The sequence below is a fragment of the Scyliorhinus canicula genome, chromosome 1, assembly GCF_902713615.1.
Source record: "Scyliorhinus canicula chromosome 1, sScyCan1.1, whole genome shotgun sequence".
Classification (NCBI taxonomy): domain Eukaryota; kingdom Metazoa; phylum Chordata; class Chondrichthyes; order Carcharhiniformes; family Scyliorhinidae; genus Scyliorhinus; species Scyliorhinus canicula.
This window is the reverse complement of record NC_052146.1, coordinates 248,510,961-248,532,482: the sequence shown is the minus strand read 5'-3', so window position 1 is coordinate 248,532,482 and position 21,522 is coordinate 248,510,961.

Genomic DNA, 21,522 nt, shown 5'->3' with positions numbered 1-21,522 from the left:
CAACCCCTTGCAAATCTTCCCGAAACATCTAAATCCTGGAACGTTTGGAACGTCCTGGAACGGGGCTGGTTTAGCTCACTCAACTAAATCGCTGGCTTTTAAAGCAGACCAAGCAGGCCAGCAGCACGGTTCGATTCCTGTACCAGCCTCCCCGGACAGGTGCCGGAATGTGGCGACTAGGGGCTTTTCACTGTAACTTCATTGAAGCCTACTCGTGACAATAAGCAATTTTCATTTTTCATTTCATTTCGTTTAGCTGCCAATCCTGCCCTTCCTCAACCAAGTCTCTGTAACAGCAACAACGTCACAGTTCCAAGTACTAATCCAAGCTCTAAGTTCATTTGCCGCGCCTGTTATAGTTCTCGCATTGAAACAAAAAAACAAAAAAAAATCCAGATCGTTGATTAAATTTAATTTCGACCAGATGAGGTGATGAGATTTGAACCTGTGTCCCGAGGCCATTAGCCTGAACTTGGATTATTAATCCAGTAACATTACCAGAACGTATCACCCATCCCTGGCTACTTTGAGATATTCCTTACCCTGCCAGTGTACCCTTCTGGACTGTTGACTTTTTACTGAAGGAATACCCTCAATCTGTCTTGTTATCAAATCCCCGATAATTGCAAGCATTCTATTGTGCTCCCTCTTTGCCTTGTTATCACTTAATTTGGTGCTGCAGCTTCACTTCTGTCAAATTTTCTTTTTTTTTCAAATTTGGATTTAGTCACAGACCAAATATTCAGCTTGCTCTCACTATCGAGCTTTTGGTATACACATGACTTAAGAGCAAATTGCTAAGACTAATGTACAAAAAAGCAATTCCCAGTGTGTTGCAATCACAGTTAAAAGGTGAACATTGCCTAAGAACCGTTTACCAAGCCACAGAGATCAGAACACTGCACAGAAAGGCTGCAAAGAAGTTGTTTCCTCTCGCTCTCATTCCCAACAGTATTGTGACCGAATTTGCAAAGTAGCCATTCTGGGAAGAGAAATTTACTGCAAACCAAATTATTTTGGGAATAAAGTGTGGAAAGTTTCTCCATACGACAACGTCCAGGAAGATAATTGAACTCAGTCAAAACTATTATCCAATCCAATGGGATATGTGACATTTCAGTTCATGCACAGTGATCTTGACAGATACAAGTCACATGGTGGGGTGCCTCAACCCGACAGTAACAAATCCTTCAGCCATTCTCTCCGCCCCTTCCTCAACGGATTTGAGTAATTCACTGTGTCGCCTTTGAAAGGTCACAAAGAAAGTTCAAAGTTTTTATGGTTCAGATTTGTGATCCCGGTGCCACAAGCTGCTAAAGTCATTGTCACAGTTTTACAGGGCAGGGTAACTCATCCTGAAGCGTGGTTCTCTGGACCAGATTATTGGCAAGGTCTGGTCATATTCCCAGTGAAGGCTCTTACCCCTGGAAGGGTCATGCTGTAGGAAACGGGCCAAAGCAGAAACAGAGGCTGTAGCTGCAGGATAGGCTACAACCGCTGGGGTTTTTTGGTCATTATTGGAGAAAGAAATGTGCAGGCACACGTCCTTCTGCCATTTCAGCACTTTCTCATGAAGTCGTCACCATTGATCAAAAAAGAAATAAAAAGGTGTGATGGATCGCCCAGTGTTAGAAGAGGCCAGTGGGAAGAATGACTGTATATTTCCATTGACTGCGGGAGTCCATTTCATTGCGATGTATGACAAATGCTGGTGGGATCAACAGCCCAATGAAACTTGGAAGCAGAGTGACTCAGAATGACACATGTAACCTTCCAGCAGCCTGTGGTTCCACATCGGAATAGATTGGTCAAAGAGAAACACAGTTTCTAAGCAGTAAATGCCAATTTGCTCTTTCCCAACATACTTTGTCAGCTAGTCAATAAATACATTTAGGAACAAAAAGCAAAAAAGAGGATGTGAGGCTGAAGAGATTCATCCTATAGATCTACATAAAACTGGTACAAGTACTGGATGTCATGTACTCTGAGATTGCACAATCTGCTCACTACTTGTCCATTTACTGCTCCTAATTGGTTTGGGTGAGAATCAAATACATTTGATTCGATGGTTAACTGTCAATCCTCGATGTGCAACATAAGTTCTGAATGTTTCATGTTTGAATATTTGTGTATGCTATGGAATGCGATTTTGTGCTATTATCAAGACTGGTTTTTACTGGTTTTCTGCTGACTTTGCTTTATCCACATTCTGGACAAAGGTGCCTTCATATTGCTTTGGTGCTTATTTCAACCTAGATCTTGATTACTGGTACAGCTCATTTCTTAATATGAAACTAACTTTAAAATCTTTTAATTAGAACAATAGTTTGTTCATATTGTCAGTAAAAATGTTGATTTTATCTCCAATTAGTTTGTGAATGTGTCAGGCTTTGAACCTCTGATTAAGTTATGTGTTATAACATGACCTGAGGTTATGAATACTGAAATCCTTATTTTATAATGGGTATTAAAGACTGGGCTTTAATATTTACAGTAAAATAGCCTTTTACCTGTCAGAAATAGTAGATTCCCTTCAGCGTCCATTGCCTGTAGCATGAAAAGTCACAGCCGCCCTCAACCTTTACAGGAATGGCTCCTTCATGAATAGCCTCTGCCCATAAGTGCATCCGGGAGATGACGGACGCAATCCGCCAGCGTACACAGCTTTGCCCATTTCAGCCGGGATTAGGCTGCAGCCAGGATGCAACAGCCATGGGATTTGCCCAGATGGCTGGCTTTCCACAGATGCAGGGTGCCATCCAGTGCATTCATGTGGCCCCCATGCCACATGCCTGTGGCATCAAGCAGCGTAGTTCATCAACGGTAAGGGCTTCCACTCCCTAAATGTTCTTCTGGTCTGTGACCACACAAAGTGCATCCTCGGTTCCTAGGGGGTGAGTATGACTCATACATCCTGAGCTGCTTTCAGATACCTGCCATCAGGAATGTGCTGGCAATCTTGCTGAAAGTGCATGGAAGGAGCCCTGGACTGAGTGCTCAGCCTTTCTATGGTTCAGGAGTCCAGTTGGATGGCCGGTGCTACAGGAAGACATCTTATCAGAACAAGAGCCATAGAGCGAGGGCAGTAGTAAGAGTTTATTTACAGACGTTTGTGACCTTTCTAACTCTGCTGTTACATCTTGATGCATTCCCAGCATCCACAGGTAAGGTGGAGGCAGCCTGTTGCCTGCCAGGCCACTGTTGTTTACAATGACCTTGGCGGATATCATCTGGAGGGCCGAGACCTGGAGGGCCCTGGCCTGCTTTCAGGATGCTGCTGTGTGGCAGTGCCTCAGATACAGAAGACATAACTCACATCAGTTTTTTGTGATGAATGATGTTGTGCTGGATGCTCCCTTGGTTTATTGCTGCCCACTTCACCATCAGCATAGGAGTGGGTGACTTCCTCCCCGGACAGTAGGTCCATTTCTGGCCTATTTAATATGGAAACGATAAGGAAAACGAACATATATCATGAGGAGGAAACATTTTTAAATGATGGTGCAAAATGATGGTTCCGTCTCTGGCATCCTTCCACCCAAGTAGGATCACTCCCTCTTATTGTGAGCCAATGTGTCCTGCATAAAAACAGATGGAGAGAGTCTAAGCATAACTTACAGGAATCTTATGGGGCTTTACAGTATAAATGCTGAGAAGATGCTTACCCTCATGGGAGAGTCTGGGACCAGATAGTCTCAGAATAAAGGGATGTCAATTTAAGACTGCGATGAGGAGGAATTTCTTCTTTCAGAGGGTTGTGAGTTTTATGGAACTACTTATGGGTGGGTGGGGGTGGGGGGCAGAGTCCTTCTGTATATTTAAGGCTGAGATAGGTTCTTGACCAGTAAGGGTTACGATGAAAGGACAGGAAAGTAGACATGAGGAATGGCAGATCAGCCATGATCCCATTAAACAGGTTCGAGGGGCCGAATGGCCTACTCCTGTTGCTATTTCTTATGGTCCTATGGACGCGTGTCACTGGTAGCTGCTAAGGGTGCCTGACATGTGTGGATGGTGAGCAGGAGCAGTAAGGTGATGAGGCCACACCCTGCAGGGTAGATGAAGATGTGTGTGGGAGAGCGAGTGGTGATGTCCCTTGAGCTAGTGTTAGACATTTAGCTGCTCTTCTATAAAGAGTCAAAGATTCTGCACCTTTTCACCAACACCTTTATTTCACTTTAACAGACTCTGCAACAAAATTCTATCATCACCTGACACAAAGGCCACCTGAAGCCCCTTTACATATCAGTGTCAATTATTGGATACTTAACATACATGAGACAACTAATTGGAATGTCTCTTAACCCATTACTTTACAGTTGGCAGTGAGTGTGATCCGTGTGGATGTGTGATATGAGTGTGTGAGCTGAGAATGATGAAAAGAGTGACTTATCCTGGCAGAATGGAGGAGATCGTTCACCCTTTTCTGGCACTGGATGCCTGTCCTCTTCTGTAAGGCGTTGGCACTGGCCACCGCTGCCACTGCCGCCTATGTTGGCTTGGTGTCAAGGCACAATGGTCTCCCTCTGCGTGGGTAGAGGATGTCACACCTCACCTCCAGTGCATTCAGCAGTCTGTTGAGGAAGGCGTCGGAGAACTTGCAGATATCAGTTGCCATCGGCCAAGGAGAAGTGGCAGAAAGCGCTGGGGCAGGCGGTCTTTAAATACAGCGCCCTGATCAATAACGTGCTGAGATGATGGCGGGTGGATGAGTCAGAGGTCACCTGATACTGAGTTGCCGTGGATCCTAAGGCCTAAATTCGTTTTGCCTAAAATGTCACACAATACGATGTAAAATCTGCAATCAGGTGAATTCATTTTGAAGTGCAGTGATTATTGGGATGAGAACACGAAGTACCAGAACTATGATATGTGAGTTAATAAGCACTGGTGAAGAAAGTCAACAACAATAGGGAATTATTCTGTGTTATGTTTGAGCCAATATGGAAAATTTCATAAGGCTCCTTCACATTTCGAAGAGGATACAAAGTTCACAAATCTGCCTGGTTACAAGTGCTGATCAATGACACTGTGGAAAACAACGAGTCATATGAATCCTCGACCTTCCCTTAGTTGCCTACACAGCAGATTGCTACTGAACATGTGGCAACAGTAGTGGATCTATTCTCCATCTTGCAGAACAGCTTTCTGTGAATGCCGTTCGGCATAACCTCAGCGTCTGAAATTTTCCATCGTGCCATGGAGCACATAGTAGAAGGATTACTAGGTGTCCGTGACTATGTTGATGATACGCTGCTGCAAGTTCTACAAAGGGTAAGAGAAAATGGCCTCAAGCTTAATCAGACCAGGTGCCACTGGGACTATGGATGATAAACAGATTAAGGCCATTCTAATGATGCGACAGCCCACAGACAAAAAGGGCGTCTTGCGTGAACTTGGGATGATAAATTTTGTGGGCAAATTTATTCCTAACCTGGCCTCCAAAACGTCACAGTTGCAAGACTCAATAAAGATGGACATAGTCTTTAAGTAGTCTCCAAAACACGAGCAGGAGTGTCAGGTGCCGCGTATCTCACTAACGATAGCGCCAGTCCATGCCTTCTTTGACTCGGCTAAAAGGATGAATATCTTGATTGATGCATCTCAGTCTGGCCTTGAAGCAGTGCTTCTGCAGCAGCGTGCAGATGACAGATGGCTGCCCGTGGCATATGCGTCGAGAGCGATGACCGTATAGAGAGCGCAGGTATGCGCAGATTGAAAAGGAATGCCTTGGGCTGGTCGCGGGTCTAGAAAATTTTCATAATTACGTGTATGGGCTGCCTATGTTTCTGGATGGAGACTGACCCTAGGCCACTCGTTTCCATAGTGCAAACAAATTAGTGTCAAATGACTCCAAGAATACACCTTATGATGAAAGTCCAGCGCTACGACTTTGAGCTCATATTATATACGCTCTCTCAAACCACAGGCATCTATGAGGTGTGCCTGTTGGATGATGATATTCAGCTTCATGTCAAGCTCACTGCTGTGTCACATTCGGCCTCAGAGAAGTCACGCCTGATAAAGGCAGAAACAGCCAAGGACGTAGTCCTGCTCAAATGTCTCGGAGAGGGTTGGCCCAAAGGTTCCTGCTCTGGGTACTACAATGTATGGTCAGAACTCAGTGAGGTGAATGGTGTTCTCCTGAGGCAGCACAGAATCATTGAGGCTGCTCATGCTCCAGAAACTTCATGAAGGGCACCTGGGCATTGAGAAATGCAAGCACACGGCCAGGGAGACAATCTATTGGCCAGGCATCACTCAGGATATTACAGGTATTGTCGACTCCTGTGACACGTGCCAGAAATTCCGCAGCAAGCAGGTAAAGGACTGATGCAGGTGGGGGACATCATTGCAAGTCTGTGGCAGAAAGTGGGCATGGATCTGTTCCATTTCAATAGTCAAGACTACCTGGTAGTCATTGATTATTTCTCAAACTATCCAGAAGTTGCACAGTTGGTGAACCCGACTGCTCGGTGTTTCATACAACATTCCAAAGAGATCTTTGCCCGGCGTGGTACACCATCCATTGTAATGTCAGACATTGGGCCTTGTTTCAAAAATCATGAATGGACTGAACTTGCCCGTCACTATGCCTTCAGGCACATCACGTCTAGCCCCCTATATCCCCAGTCAAATAGGTAAACGGAAAAGACTGTACATATCGTGAAACAGCTGTTAAAAAAGACCATTGATTGCGGAAGATATATACTTGGCACCTCTTAGCTATCGCTCAGCGCCACTCGTCAATGGGCTGTTGCCTGCACAGCTGCTCATGAACAGGTTAGCTATGCATGACCCCACCTTCCATGGTGGCTCCCCCCCATAAATTGATGAATACAGTGCAAATTGCTTTTTCAAAAAAGGAGGCAGAAAGAGGTGTATGACAGGGCTGCTAGGAAGCTCCAGCCATTGCAGCAAGGGGCACTGTCAGAATCGAGGATGCCAACGGAAATGGATGGCGAAAACTGGCCAAGGTTGTGCAACAGGTAGTTTCACAGTCGTTCATGGAAATCACTGAGGATGGTTCAGTCCTGCGAAGGAACTGAAGGACATTACTAAAAGTGCAATGGCCCTTCGTGCTGAATCCAGTGGAAGAGATGGGGTGCAATACCAAATCTGAGGAAGACACAAGCCACACAACAGAGCCAGTGATCAACGATGAATCTGCAGCAGCAAATGTGGAAAGAGCAGGAACACCAGCACCAGATGAAGGTGGGCACGTTCACCGATTCAGCCAAGACTCAGAACGTCGACCAGATTGTGGCACAAGCCGGACAGACTGAACTTATAACAACCTGTGTTTAAAACCGTCATGCGTTTGTAAATATTAATACAAATAAGGTTTCTGTATATAAATGTTGATTTCTCCTAAGGAAGGGGGAAGTGGTGATGTGTCCATGAATAGTTTTGTGCATAGTTAGCAATGCGACCTCTGACCAGCTGGTGGCGCCAGACCTTGGTCACGTGACGTGGAACACTCACCAGTTTGTGATAGGACGTACAACAGGACAGTTGCACTTAGAGTAGCTCCCAAGCAATTCAAATAACTTTGTCTGTATATATTTCTGTTAGTTATCCTTCCACGTATTCAACAATAAATCCCATGTTAGTTGAACACATATATTTTCTGTGTGTATCCTTGTGAACGGTGGCACCACAGGACACAGCACAAGTCGGCAGCATGGTAGCACAGTGGGTAGCACAGTTGCTTCACAGCTCCAGGGTCCCAGGTTCGATTCCAGTGACCCGGCTTGGGTCACTGTCTGTATGGAGTCCACATAGAATTTACAGTGCAGAAGGAGCCCATTCGTCCCATCGAGTCTGCACCGGCTCTTGGAAAGAGCACCCCTCCCAACCGCACACCTCCACCCTATCCCCACAACCCAGTAACCCCACCCAACACTAAGGGCAATTTTGGACACTAAGGGCAATTTAGCATGGCCAATCCACCTAACCTGCACATCTTTGGACTGTGGGAGGAAACCGGAGCACCCGGAGGAAACCCACGCACGCACGTGGAGAACGTTCAGACTCCGCACAGACGGTGACCCAAGCCGGGAATCGAACCTTGGACCCTGGAGCTGTGAAGCAATTGTGCTAATCACTATGCTACCATGTTGCCATGTTCTCCCCCTGTCCTCCGGTTTCCTCCCACACTCCAACGATGGATTGGCCATGATAAAATGTTAGGTGAGGTTACTGGGTTTCAGAGATGGAGTGGAGGTGTGGGCTTAAATAAGGTGCTCTTTCCAAGGGCTGGTGCAGACTCGATGGGTCGAATGGCCTCCTTCTGCACTATAAATTCTATGATATTGTCTCTGACAACACTTACTTTCAGAACAACTAGGTGCTGAGTCAGCAGAGCTGTTGCAGGCACACATACTCACCTGTATTATTTAACTACAATAAGCAGGCTGAGGTAGGATTTGCTATTATTTTCCTGTGGGTATTCTGACCAGTGTGTGGAGATGGAGAGGGCAGTAGAATGGTGAGACAATGTTTAAAGAATGATATAGCTCTTTACCATGTTGAAAAACCTCCAAACACTTTACAATTTCAATTATTTATCGACGGGTGGCAAAAGTTGTTAAGTGGACACATTTTTCAGTTGAGATAAAGTTAGAATCACAGAATGCTTCCATCACTGTCATAACCCCCACGAGGTCCACAGGGAAACCATTATCGATCTTTCTGTGGGGCTCGTCGAGTACGATCTTCCCAGGTATGAGGCGAAGGTCCACCTAGCTGGGGCTTGTTAAACCAAGCGTAAAAGCTGACCCAGTCAGGGACCGTCATGTTGGTTGTCCTAATGGGGACTGGCATTGGAGATGGCTACTGCCGTGGGCATCTTATTGGTAAAAGTAAAATAAATTTTTACCTTCCTACCGCTGGTTTCCCTGGTCATTAAACTGGCGATGAGAAAAAACTCTGGACTCGCTTTTCAAGACACCCAGCCACCCCGGACGACTACCGTACAGCAACGTGAGGTTATAATGTTTAAAAATGCTGCTGTTAGAGACCTTTGGCCTGGAAGATTGAGGCCAATATGCAGAATTATGAGCTACTTCTTTCAGTCCAATGGTATCTTGGGGGAAGACCATCAAATGAATTTGGGAATCATATGCCAGTATGTTTTGAAGAGTGGGCTGCACCTGTAGTGCCGGTTATGAAGCCAGACACGTCTGTCCAACTCTGCGGAGATTAAAAACTCACGGTGAACAGGACTTCGCATCTGGACCATTACCTGATGCCCAGGGTTGAAGACTTATACGCAAAACTGGTTGGATATGAACCATGCCTATTGCAGGTGGATCTGGACTCTGCATCTAGGAAATGCTCCAGTATAAACTCCCAAAGAGGGTTATTTCAGAACTCTAGCTTCCCGTTCGGGGTCTTGTCTGCTCCAGCAATCTTCCAAAGAGTAATGGGAAGTACTCTTCAAAGGCTGCCAAAAGTAACTATATACTTAGATGCTGTGCTCATCATGGGTGCACCTACAAGGAGCACATGAAAAACCTGGAGGAAGTGCTCAGTTGGTTCTCCCAAGTTGGTGTTCGGCTAAAGAGGGGCAAGTGCCTGTTCAGAGCAAAGGTGGTAAAATACTTGGGGTACAGGTGGACAGAGATGTCCTGCACCCTGTGGAGAATATTCAGGCCATGAAAGGGGCCCCAACCCTGAGGAATGCCACCAAACTTCGGTCATTCTTGGGCCTGGTAAATTATTGTGGGAAATTCATCTCAAACTTGACTACTCTGTTGGCACCCCATCACATACTACTAAAGAAGAACCAGAAGTGGGTTTGGAGTGCCTCATAGGAAGAAGCATTTGCCAGGGTGAAGAAGCGTCTTTAACCTCACAACTCTTCATTCATTATGACCCAGCTCCACTGCTAGTCCTGACTTGTGACTTTGGTCACATTCACAAAGTTGAATGGAATCTGTCACATCAGAACCACCCTGTCCCTCACTGAACGGCCTGGTTCAGACATTCAGAAGAGGCATGAAGAAGCAGACCACAGGCTCCACAGGCACCCAACTGACATGGTTCCTTTTTAATTGCAGGATGACGATGCATGTGACACTAGGTGGCACCAGCAGAACTGCTGACGGGCTGCAAGCTCAGGAACCGGTTAAGCCTGACTTTCTCAAAGCTGGATAGAAAAGTGGAAATGCAACTAGAAATGCAGAAACAGTACCATGATCATCGAGCACCAGGTCGGGCAGAAGTTCCAATCAGGGGACATGGTCTACACTCACAGCTTTGGAGACGGGGCACTCTGACTCTCTGGAGCTGTAATTGAGAGAACTGGGCCAGTCTCCTATAAAGTCAAGGTCCAAGGGAAAATCCAAAGAAAACATGTGGACCACCTGAAGGAGTGGGAGCCCTCTCTACACGTTGCTTAACTAGAGATGGCAATGCCGCCGCCTTGCCAAGAACCACCCCTCAGGCAGGGAACCCATCCGACTATGGCCCATTGCAGGAAGAAGATTACTCCAGCTTGGATATGGGCACAGAGGCATCAGTGCAGACGGACAATGTTATGTCCGGGGCCGAGGCTCCGGCAATAGCCCTCCGGAGATCAGCCAGAAAAAGGCGGTCGACCAACCGGTATACATCGACCCAGATCCACCACAGACAGAAGCTCAGCCTCAGGCAAAGTGGAGCAGAAAGTCTCCTGCAGTTGATGGCAGAGGAGGAACCTTTGAATTTGGGGAGGGATGGGGTGAAGGTGTCAAAACCTCCAAGAGGCCCAGGGAGAAACCTTTATCAATCTCCCTGTGGGGCCTTTGAAGTACGAGCTTCCCAGGTAGGGGGCAGAGGCCTACCCAGCTGGGGCTCATTAAACCGAGCATAAAGGCCAGTTTGAGCAGGGACCAGCATGTTGGTTGCCCCAACGGGGGCTGTGATTGTAGTTACTGCCATGGGCAGCTTACTGTTAAAAGAAAATAAATCTTTCCCCTCCTACCGCTGGCTTCCTTAGACATTAAAATCACAAAAGGAATCCATTTGTTCCATTGAGTGGAGGCTTCTCAACAAGAGTAATTTAGCTAGTCCTACACCCCCATGCTTTCTCCACAGCCTTTCATGTTGATTCTCTTCAGATGCCTATCTAATTCTCTTTTGAAAACCACGATTGAATTTGTTTCCATTACCCAGTGCATTCCTGATTATAACACAGAAAAATATTTCTGCATTTCCAATGGAGAAGGAGTTAAACGTGTTATCAGAGGATATGCTCTCTATTAAGTCTCCCACACTGTAGTATAGCAACTGCTGGTTCACAACCACAGTTAAAATACAGCATGATCAGCATTTATTGATTCTTGCATACTGCCACTTTGCACACTGGACTATGACCTACTAATTATCAATGCATTTTGTCTGCTAACATTCTTTAGTCGACATTTAGAATAATGTAAGATTATTTAGTAAACCTGTTAACCTACATGTTCATATTATAGTTGGAGCAGACCGTCTTGTTAGTTTATTAAATTCTATCATACCTCTTAATTTGGAAATCCAGTTTTTGAATTCTCTTTTTGTGTGCAGGTGTCACTGGCAATGCTAGAATTTGTTGTCCATCTTAATTGTCCTTGAACTCAGTGGCGTACTAGGCGTTTTCAGAGGCCAGTTAAGAGTCAACCAGATTGCTGTGGAATCTGGAGTCACCGAAAGGCCAGGCCAGGTAAGCACGGCAGATCAGTGAACCAACTTCATGATAGCTCTATAGCCACCTGAGACATACTGAGACAAGCTTTTAATTCCAGATTTCCCTTTATTAATTAATTGCTATTATGGGATATAACACAAGAGCAGGGATGTACCTCTGAGGCTGAATAAAGCTCTGGTCAGACCCACTTGGAGTATTGTGAGCAGGTTTGGGTCCCATATCGAAGGAAGGGTGTGTTGGCCTTGGAAAGGGTCTAGAGGAGGTTCACAAGAATAATCCCTGGAATGAAGAGCTTGTCATATGAGGTGTGGTTAAGGACTCTTTGTCTGTACTCATTGGAGTTTAGAAGGATGATGGGGGGTCTTATTGAAACTCACAGGATATTGCGAGGCCTGGATAGAGTGGACATGGAGAGGATGTTTCCACAAGTAGGAAAAACTAGAACAGTCTGAAGGGACGATCCTTTAAAACCGAGATGAGGAGGAGTTTCTTCAGCCAGAGGTGGTAAATTTATGGAACTCTTTGCTGCAGAAGGCTGTGGAGGCCAAATCATTGAGTATCTTTCCGAAAGAGATAAATTACATCCAGTTGCGGTGATGCAGTGAATGGTCACATACAAGGCGGCTCCCGTTCAGCGATGCGCTTTTGGCCCTTGTCATCTGATTAACGGGTGTCATTTTTTAAAAGAAAGGGAAGCAAATTTGCACTTACTCTACGGGTCTCTCCTCCGATGTGGAATGCCTACAGGGGGTAAAACCAGGCAGAAGACACTTAAAAGCTCCTCAATTGAAAAGACAGCACCTCATGGTGAAGGGAAGAAAAACATGGCTGAGCCCTCCAGATCGCCGGCGTCTACTCTGGAGCCAACGGAGAAATTGATGGAGTTCCTTCTAGGGGTGTTCCATAAACAAAGGCAGTTAATGGCGGAAGATGTTTCTAGAGCAATCGAGGAAGCGGTGGCTCCCCTTCGGTTAACTTTGGAGAGGGTGGAGCAGCAGAGGAAGCACGAAGATCCGTGAGATGGAAGAGGAGGTTTTGGATCATAGCGGACGGATTGCCTCTTTGGAGACTGAGGTTAAGTTGATGGCGGAGACCCAAAAGGTTTTCAGAGCCACGGTTGAAGACCAGGAGAACAGGTCCAGGTGCCAGAATCTGTGGGTTGGTGGGCTACCGGAGGGCATCAAAGGCACTAATGCCACAGAATTTGTGGTGAAGATGCTTAGGAAATTGGTGGCAGAGGGGGTCTTTGCTAACCCTCCCCGAGCTGGACCGGGCCCACCGGTCACTGTGACAAAAAACGAAATTTGGCGACCCACCACGGGCAGTCACAGTTCACCTTCATAGATTTCTCGATAAATAGCGGATCTTGAAATGGGCAAATGCCACGAAGGAAAGCTATTGGGAAGGGCACCGTGTTAGAATTTACCAGGACATTGGGGCGGAACTGGCAAAGCAATGAGCTGGGTTCAACAAGGCCAAGGAGGCGCTTCATAAAAAGAGGTGCGATTCGGAATGGTGTACCCAGCTCAACTGTGGGTCATGTTTTAAAAAAGGACCATTACGTTAATACGCCCGAGGAGGTGAATGACTTTGTGGTGAGGAGCTGATTTGGAGAGATTTGATTGTGGTTATGGGATGTTTTTTGAAGTTTTTCGAATTTTGCATGTTCATGTATATAGTTCCTGTCACTGTTTGTGGTTTAGCTATTTGGGGTTCCGTTTCCTTCTTGCACATGATAGTATGGAGTAGTTTCATTAGTCAATTAAGGGTGTGGACTCTTTATTTATTTATTGTTTTGCCTAATGTGTACTTTTGGTTTGGGTGAGGGTCTGGGGTAAATGTGTGTCTGGTCCTTTCTGGTTGGGATTTCCCTTTGTTTTTTTTCTCTTTCTGACTAGCTGGATGGGGCCACCTATCTAGTGGTTTTGCTAGTTAAACAAAGTGGGGGTGGGGGCTGTGGCTAGATGCTTGGGGTGGGAGTGGTTTCTGTTTTGTTTGTTGGGTGAGGTAATGGGTTTAGGTTGGTTTTCTGTGTTGGGGTTGGGAGGGGGATGGAATCGGTGCGTATGTGAGCTGGGAGGGAGGGATGGTTACCAGATATTTGGACGGGTGAGAGAAGAGGGGGCGGGGGGATTGTTGGGTGGACAGCCGAAGGGGGAGGTTGGAAGTGGGTAAAATGCTGGCGACGAGGGTCTCCTTATGTGTGGGCCGACGTGAGGGTGGATACGGTGTCCATCTTGAGTGGGCCTGGTTTCGAGGTAGGTTGGGGACAGTTGGAGGTCCTCCCAGAGACGGTATGGTTGCATCTGCTAGAGGGAGGGTCCAGAGCCCCCCCACTAGCTTGGTGACATGGAACGTTAGGCGATTTACTGGTCTGGTTGAAAGGTTTTGGGCTGTTTACTCATTTGAGGACTTTGAACGCAGAGGTCGTCTTATTGCAGGAGACACATCTGCAAATTAGGGATCAGATGAGACTGAGGAAAGGGAGGGTGGGGCAGGTGTTCCACTCAAATTTTGATTCGAGGTTGAGAGGAGTTGTGATCTCGATCAATAAGAGGATGGCATATAGGGCGACGTGAAATTTGAAAGAGTTTGGGTGGGGGGAGGCAATATGTTATGGTGAGTGAAGTGTTGGCAGGTGCACCAGTAGTATAAGTGAACATTTATGCACCAAATTGGGACGACACAGATTTTATCAATAGGGTGTTGGAAGCCATACCTAATCTGGATTCACACCAATTGATTTTTGGGGAGATTTCAATCGTGCAATCGACCCAGGAATGGACAGGTCAAAGCCCAGGTCTCCGGTTACTTCTGGGATGGCAAGGGAATCGGCTGTGTTCATGGAACAGATGGGGGTGGGGGCGGGTGGATCCATGGAGATTTAGTCACCCAAGGGAGAGGGAGTTTTCCTTCTTCTCTCACATCTACTCCAGAGTAGATTTTTTCAAAGTGGGGAAGGCGTATTCCCGGGAAGGTAGGAGCTGGGTTCTCGATGATAATAATAATATCGGACAGTGCTCTGCCTTTTGTGGATATGTGATTAGTGACGGGCTGAGCCCAGCGCCCACCGTGGAGGTTGAACACATCTCTCCTGGCAGATAAGGGGTTTTGTGAAAGGGTGGCTTCGGGCATAAGGAATTATGTAGATTCCAACCAGAATGGGGAGGTCTTGCCTTCCAAGTTCTGGGAAGCGTTGAAGGTGGTGATCAGAGGAGAAATAATATCGTACAGGGCCCACCAGGCTAAGGCTGACAGGGCTGAAAGGCAGTGGTTGGTAGACTCAGTCTTGGAGGTGGATCAGCAGTACTCCACGGCCCCGAAGGCAGAGTTGTCGGCAGAGAGAAATGTGATGATATGCATAAAGCAAGTTTGTACATAATGTTATGCATGACCTCCAACCACTGGGTGGCAGTATAAACCCACCAGGCGATCCTGTAGTCTGGGAGTTGGGAGTAGGTCGTGTTGGCGGATAGACATATTTTGCAGTAGCTCTACAATAGTTAATTAGTGTTAGTAGTTTATTATTTTATTTATTCTAGTTATCTTATCACGCAGTTGTTTTACAATAAATTATTTAAACTAGATATTCTGTAGTTTGCAAGCAGAAACTGGGAAGGCCTCCGAGGATAAGACGCGAGCCAGAAAGACTGAACTTGTGACAGACTGTCAAAATTCTGAACATGTAAATAGTTGTGCATATCATGGTGAAATGTAAAAAACGAATTTAATGTAGTAAATAATTTCATTTTCAAAAGGAAAGGGGATGCGATGATATGCATAAAGCAAGTTTGTACATTATGTTATGCATGACCTCCGACCACTCGGTGGCAGTGTAAAACCACCAGGTGACCCTGTAGTTTGGGAGTTGGGAGTAGGTCGAGCTGGAGAATAGACGTATTTTGCAGTAGTTCTACAATAGTTAATTAGTGTTAGTAGTTTATGATTTTATTTATCCTAGTTATCTTATCACACAGTTGTTCCAAAGTAAATTATTTAAACTAGATGTTCTGTAGTTCATCATTCACTTTGGCCAGTCCACAGAACATGACAAGAAAGAGGTTACAAATGATGTTTGAGCTTGAATCAATGGAGAATGTGGTGAGCCAGCTTCGCCGTTTGCGAGGGACATTATATAAGTACTGGGATAAAGCCAGTCCAGTTGATTATTGGCTCACCAATTGAGATGGCAGGCAGCCACAAGGGAACTAGCTCAGGTTAAAGATGAGGGGGCGGAGAGCTGGTTACTGCCCCGGATAAGATTAATGCAGCTTTTGAGGTTTATTTATCAAGGGCTATACAAGTCTGAACCACCAGAGGATGACGTGGAGAGGGAACGATTTTTGGGCAGATTGGACTTCCCAGTGGTAGAAAGGGTGAAGAGGTAGGGGCTGGAGGCACCATTGGGGTTGAAGGAAGTTATAGACTGTATTGGTTGCATGCAATTGGGGAAAGCACCAGGGCCGAAGGTTTTCCAGCCGAATTTTACAAACAGTTTGCGTTCTTGTTGGCGCCGCGCTTACTGGGAATGTTCAGCGACTCTCTGTTGTGATGGGTGCTGCCTGCCACATTAACGCAGGCCTCGATTTCTCTAATCCCCAAAAAAGTCAAAGACCCCCTTGAGTATGGGTCTTATAGGCCTATTTCACTATTAAACACAAACGTGAAAATACTATCCAAAGTTCTGACAAAACGTTTGGAGGGGTGCTCGATGGAAGTGATCTCAGGATGGAAGTAAAAACGAGAACTATTTACACATAGATTGGTTTTGACTATTTACATAGATACGTCACAGTTGCCCTTCCTTTTTTTTATTCCTTCCTTACAGAGTTTTCCATGGTGATTGTGGTCCCCTGCGTTTCGCTTCCCACAGGTTTTCCCTTTGCTTTTCTTCCCTTTGGTTCAGGTTGTTGTTGCACCTGCCAACCCCCTCTTCTTTACTGTGTAATGGTTACCCATTCCTAATCTATGGCTTCCTTGTTGTTGGCCACAAACAGGTCTTGGAAACTGAATGAATCGTCCCCACGTTTTGTGGAAGTCTTCCTCCGACCCTCGGATGGCAAATCTAATTTTCTCAATCTAGAGAAATTCCGATATGTCGGACAGCCTGTCTTGCAGCTTTGGCTGGTGCTGCTAACCACAAGCCGAGCAGGATTCTCCGGAAGGCAATGAGGGATGCAAAGGCAAGGGCGACGACCCTCTTCCCATGAAGAGATCTGGCTGGTCTGAAACCCCGAAGTCTGCCACTCTCGGGCATGGCTCCGCCCTCATCCCAACCACCCTGGACATTGCCGCGAAGAAGGCTGTCCAGTACTCCACAAGTCTGGGGCAAGACCAGAACATGTGGGCGTGGCTGGCCGGGCCTCCTTGGCACCGTTCACATCTATCCTCCACCTCTGGGAAGAACCTGCTCACTCGGTTCTGGTTAAGTGGGCTGTTTGCCACCTTTAGCTGCTTTAGGCTTAGCCTTGTGCATGTGGAGGTGAAGTTGACCCTGTGCAGTGTTTCGCTCCAGAGTCCCCACCCTATTTCAAACCCCAAATCCTCCTCCCATTTCTCCCTTGTCTCGTCCAGTTGGGTGTTGGCCCCCGCTCAACAGTCACCCGTATATGTCCCCACAGTTCCCTTTCCCTCGGACATCTGCGTCCAGCAGGTCCTCTAGAAATGACTGTAGTGGTGGTCGTGGGTACGTCCTTGTTTCCCTTCGCAGGACGTTTTTAAGTTCTAGGTACCTAAGTTTGTTTCCTCCCATCAGCTGGAATCTTTCTGTCAACTCTTCGAGAGCTTTTTGGGGGATCTATTTATAGATTGGAGGATTTAGAGGAGAAATTTGAATTTGCCGGGAGGGAATGGGTTTAGATATCTGCAGGGATACGGGATTTTCTGCGAAGGCAGTTTTCGACCTTTCCACTCCTACCGCCATGGGGGATACAGGACAGGGTAGTTTCCAGCACGGGGATGGGAGAGGGGAAGATTTTGGATATTTATAAAGAACTCATGGAGTCGGAGGAAACGCAGACAGAGGAGCTAAAGCGCAAATGGGAAAATGAGCTGGCGGGGGGGGGGGCGGGGGGTGGTGGTGGGAGGGGGAGATAGAGGCAGGTCTTGGGCGGATGCTTTAAGCAGAGTCAACGTGTCGTCATCATGTGCCAGGTTCAGCCTGATTCAATTTAAGGTCATTCACCGGGCATACATGACGATGGTCCAGATGAGCAAGTTTTTTGGGATAGAGGACAGGTGTGCGAGATGTGCGGGACGGCCAGCAAACCATGTCCATATGTTTTGGGCATCTCCGAAGTTTAGGGGATTTTGGCAGGGTTTTACAGATGTCATGTCCACGGTGTTAAAAACAAGGGTGGTGCCGAGTTTGGAGGAGGTGATTTTCAGAGTGTCGGAAGATCCAGGAGTCCAGGGGGTGAGAGAGGCTGACGTCTTGGCCTTTGCCTCCTTGGTAGCCCGGAGATGGATATTGTTAGCGTGGAGGGACTCGAAGCCCCCGAATTCAGAGATCTGGCTGAGTGACATGGCTTGGTTTCTCAAACTGGAGAAAATAAAGTTCGCCCTAAGTGTGTCAATGTGAGGGTTCGTCCGGAGGTTGGCAGCCGTTTGTCGACTTCTTTGGAGAAAACTAACTGTCAGCAGAGAGGGGGGGGGGAGTGTGTGGGTGTGTGTGTGTGTGTGTGTGTGTGTGTGGGGGGGGGGGGTTAGATTATTGTGTAGAGGAGGTGGGGCTTCTGAGGGAGGGAGGTGGTCTCTGCACTCTGTTTATATTTGTGTTTGTACTATTTACTGTTATTATTATAAAATTATAAATGCCTTAATAAAATGTTTTAAAATTTTTTTTTAACCCATTGTTCGTGTAAAAGTCTGTCTCCACATTTTGAAGGTGGTGTCCATTGTCGCCAGCATGAACCTGTGGTTGTTGCAGATGGGGGCTTTATCAGACATCTCAGTTAGCCCAAAATGCTGTCGCAGTTGGTTCCACGACTGGAGCATTGCTGCCACCACTGGGCTTGTTGAATATTTATTAGGTGGGGTTGGGAGTGGTTAGGACCGGAGGGAGGTCCCTCTGTAGGAACCTCCATTCATAAGCACCTGTGGTAGTATGACTAGGGGTATTACGGTACCTGGGAGTGTGAGCTTCCATTGGTGCAGAGGGCTCGCTGCCCATTGGCCCAAGTATCGTGTCCTCTGTATTCTCATTGGTCGAGAGGAAAGTAGCTCCACCTACGAGGCGGGGTATAAGAACCCGTGTGCCCCAGCAGCCAGGTCATTTCTGTATTCCTGCTGCTGGGCACACTTCTTGCTGATTAAAGCCTTCGCTTCGGACTATTCCTTTGTTTCGTGTCCATTGATTGTGCATCAATTTAATCAGCAAGATTTAAAGGATGGATCTCCGCATCAAGCCGGAGTGTCTTCGACTCAGCCCCCATGCAGCTAATGCAGCAGCCGCATTTAAACACTGGCTGGCTTGCTTCAACAGCTACCTTAGCACGGCGGAAAACGTACCGACGAGGGAGCAGAAGCTACACATCCTCCACTCGTGCGTCGGCAGCGCCACATACACGCTCATCGAGGACACGACAGACTACGACGCGACTATGGACCTACTCAAAGGACATTTCATACGGCCGGTAAATCAAGTCTACGCTCGGCACTTACTAGCCACAAGGCAGCAAATCCTTGATGAGTCACTGGACGATTTTTACCGTGCCCTCCTTGTGCTGGGGAGGAACTACGGCTGCCCACAGGTGTCTGCTGCTGAGCATACCGAACTCCTAATCTGAGACGCCTTCGTTGCGGGCATGCAGTCCTCGCAGATCCACCAGAGACTGTTAGAAAGAGAAACCTTAAGCCTCATGGAGGCACGGGCTCTCGCTACCTCCCTAGATGTCGCAAACCGAAATGCACACTCGTACGCCCCCGACCGCGCGGTGGCCCCCTGGGCAGCATGGAACTCAGCGTCTCCCTCCCCCACGGTCTCGGACTCCCCCCAGGCCTGTGCCGCAGGGCGCCCTGAAAAACCCACGGGGCCCCACTGCTATTTTTGCGGCCAGGCGAAACACCCCCGACAACGTTGCCCAGCCCGTCCCGCAACCTGCAAGGGCTGCGGGAAGAAAGGCCACTTTGTGGCCATCTGCCAGGCAAAGGCGGTCACTGCGGTCCCGGGCAGCGACCGCGGGACTCCCCCTTCTCTCTCTTCAGGGGTCCCGTGCGGCCCGCGGACCTCTCTACGGCAACAACAAAGATTTTACTCGACGGCCATGAAACAAACTGCCTGCTGGACTCCGGGAGCACGGAGAGTTTCGTCCACTCCACCACGGTAAGTCGCTGCACTCTCCCTGTCTACCCGGTTAAGCAAAAAATCGCCCTGGCCTCCGGCTCTCATTCAGTACAGATCACGGGGTACTGCATAGCGGACTTCATGGTCCAGGGGAGGGAGTTTTAAAATTATAGGTTATACGTCCTCCCTCACCTCTGCGCGGCAGCACTCCTGGGGTTAGACGTCCAGTGTAACCTCCAGAGCCTAACATTTAAATTCGCCGGCCCTATGCCCCCCCCTCACTGTCTGCAGCCTCGCGTCCCTCAAGGACGATCCCCCGTCCTTGTTTGCAAACCTCACCCCGGATTGCAAACTTGTCACCACCCGGAGCAGACGGTACAGTGCCCAGGACCAGACCTTCATCAGGTCCTAAGCCCAACGGCTACTGAAGGAAGGGGTCATCGAGGCTAGCAACAGCCCCTGGTGAGCACAAGTTCTGGTGGTAAAGACCGGAGAGAAGAATAGGATGGTCATAGACTACAGTCAGACCATCAACAGGTTTACGCAGCTGGACGCGTACCCTCTCCCCCGTATATCCGACCTGGTTAACAGGATCGCGCAGTACAAGGTCTTCTCCACGGTGGACCTCGAGTCCGCCTACCACCAGCTCCCCATCCGCGCAAGCGATCGCAAGTACACTGCGTTCGAAGCGGACGGGCGGCTCTACCACTTTTTAAGGGTTCCCTTCGGTGTCACAAACGGGGTCTCGGTCTTCCAAAGGGAGATGGACCGAATGGCCGACCAATACGGTTTACGGGCAACCTTCCTGTATCTCGATAATGTCATCATCTGCGGCCACGATCAACAGGATCACGACACCAATCTCCGCAAATTCCCCCAAACTGCGAAGCTCCTGAACCTGACCTACAACAAGGACAAATGCGTGTTTAGCACCAACCGTCTAGCCATCCTTGGCTACGTAGTGCGTAATGGAGTGACAGGCCCCAACCCGGAATGCATGTGCCCCCTGATGGAGCTTCCCCTCCCCCACTCCCTCAAAGCCGTCAAGCGCTGCCTTGGTTTTTTCACATATTATGCCCAGTGGGTCCCCAATTACGCTGACAAAGCCCGCCCCCTCATCCAATCAGCCATGTTCCCCCTGTCGATGGAAGCCCGCCAGGCCTTCGGCCGCATCAAAGCGGATATCGTAAAGGCCACGATGCAAGCTATCGACGAGTGCCTCCCCTTCCAAGTCAAGAGCGACGCATCCGATGTCGCTCTGGCACCAACCCTCAACCAAGCGGGCAGACCCGTGGCCTTCTTCTCCCATACCCTCCATGCTTCCGAAATCCGCCACTCCTCGGTCGAGAAGGAAGCACAGGCCATAGTAGAAGCTGTGTGATATTGGAGGCATTACCTGGCCGGCAGGAGGTTTACCCACCTCACAGACCAACGGTCAGTGGCTTTCATGTTCGATAACGCACAGAGGGGCAAGATAAAGAACGACAAAATCTTGCGGTGGAGGATCGAATTGTCCACCTACAATTACAACATCTTGTATCGTCCTGGGAAGCTGAACGAGCCT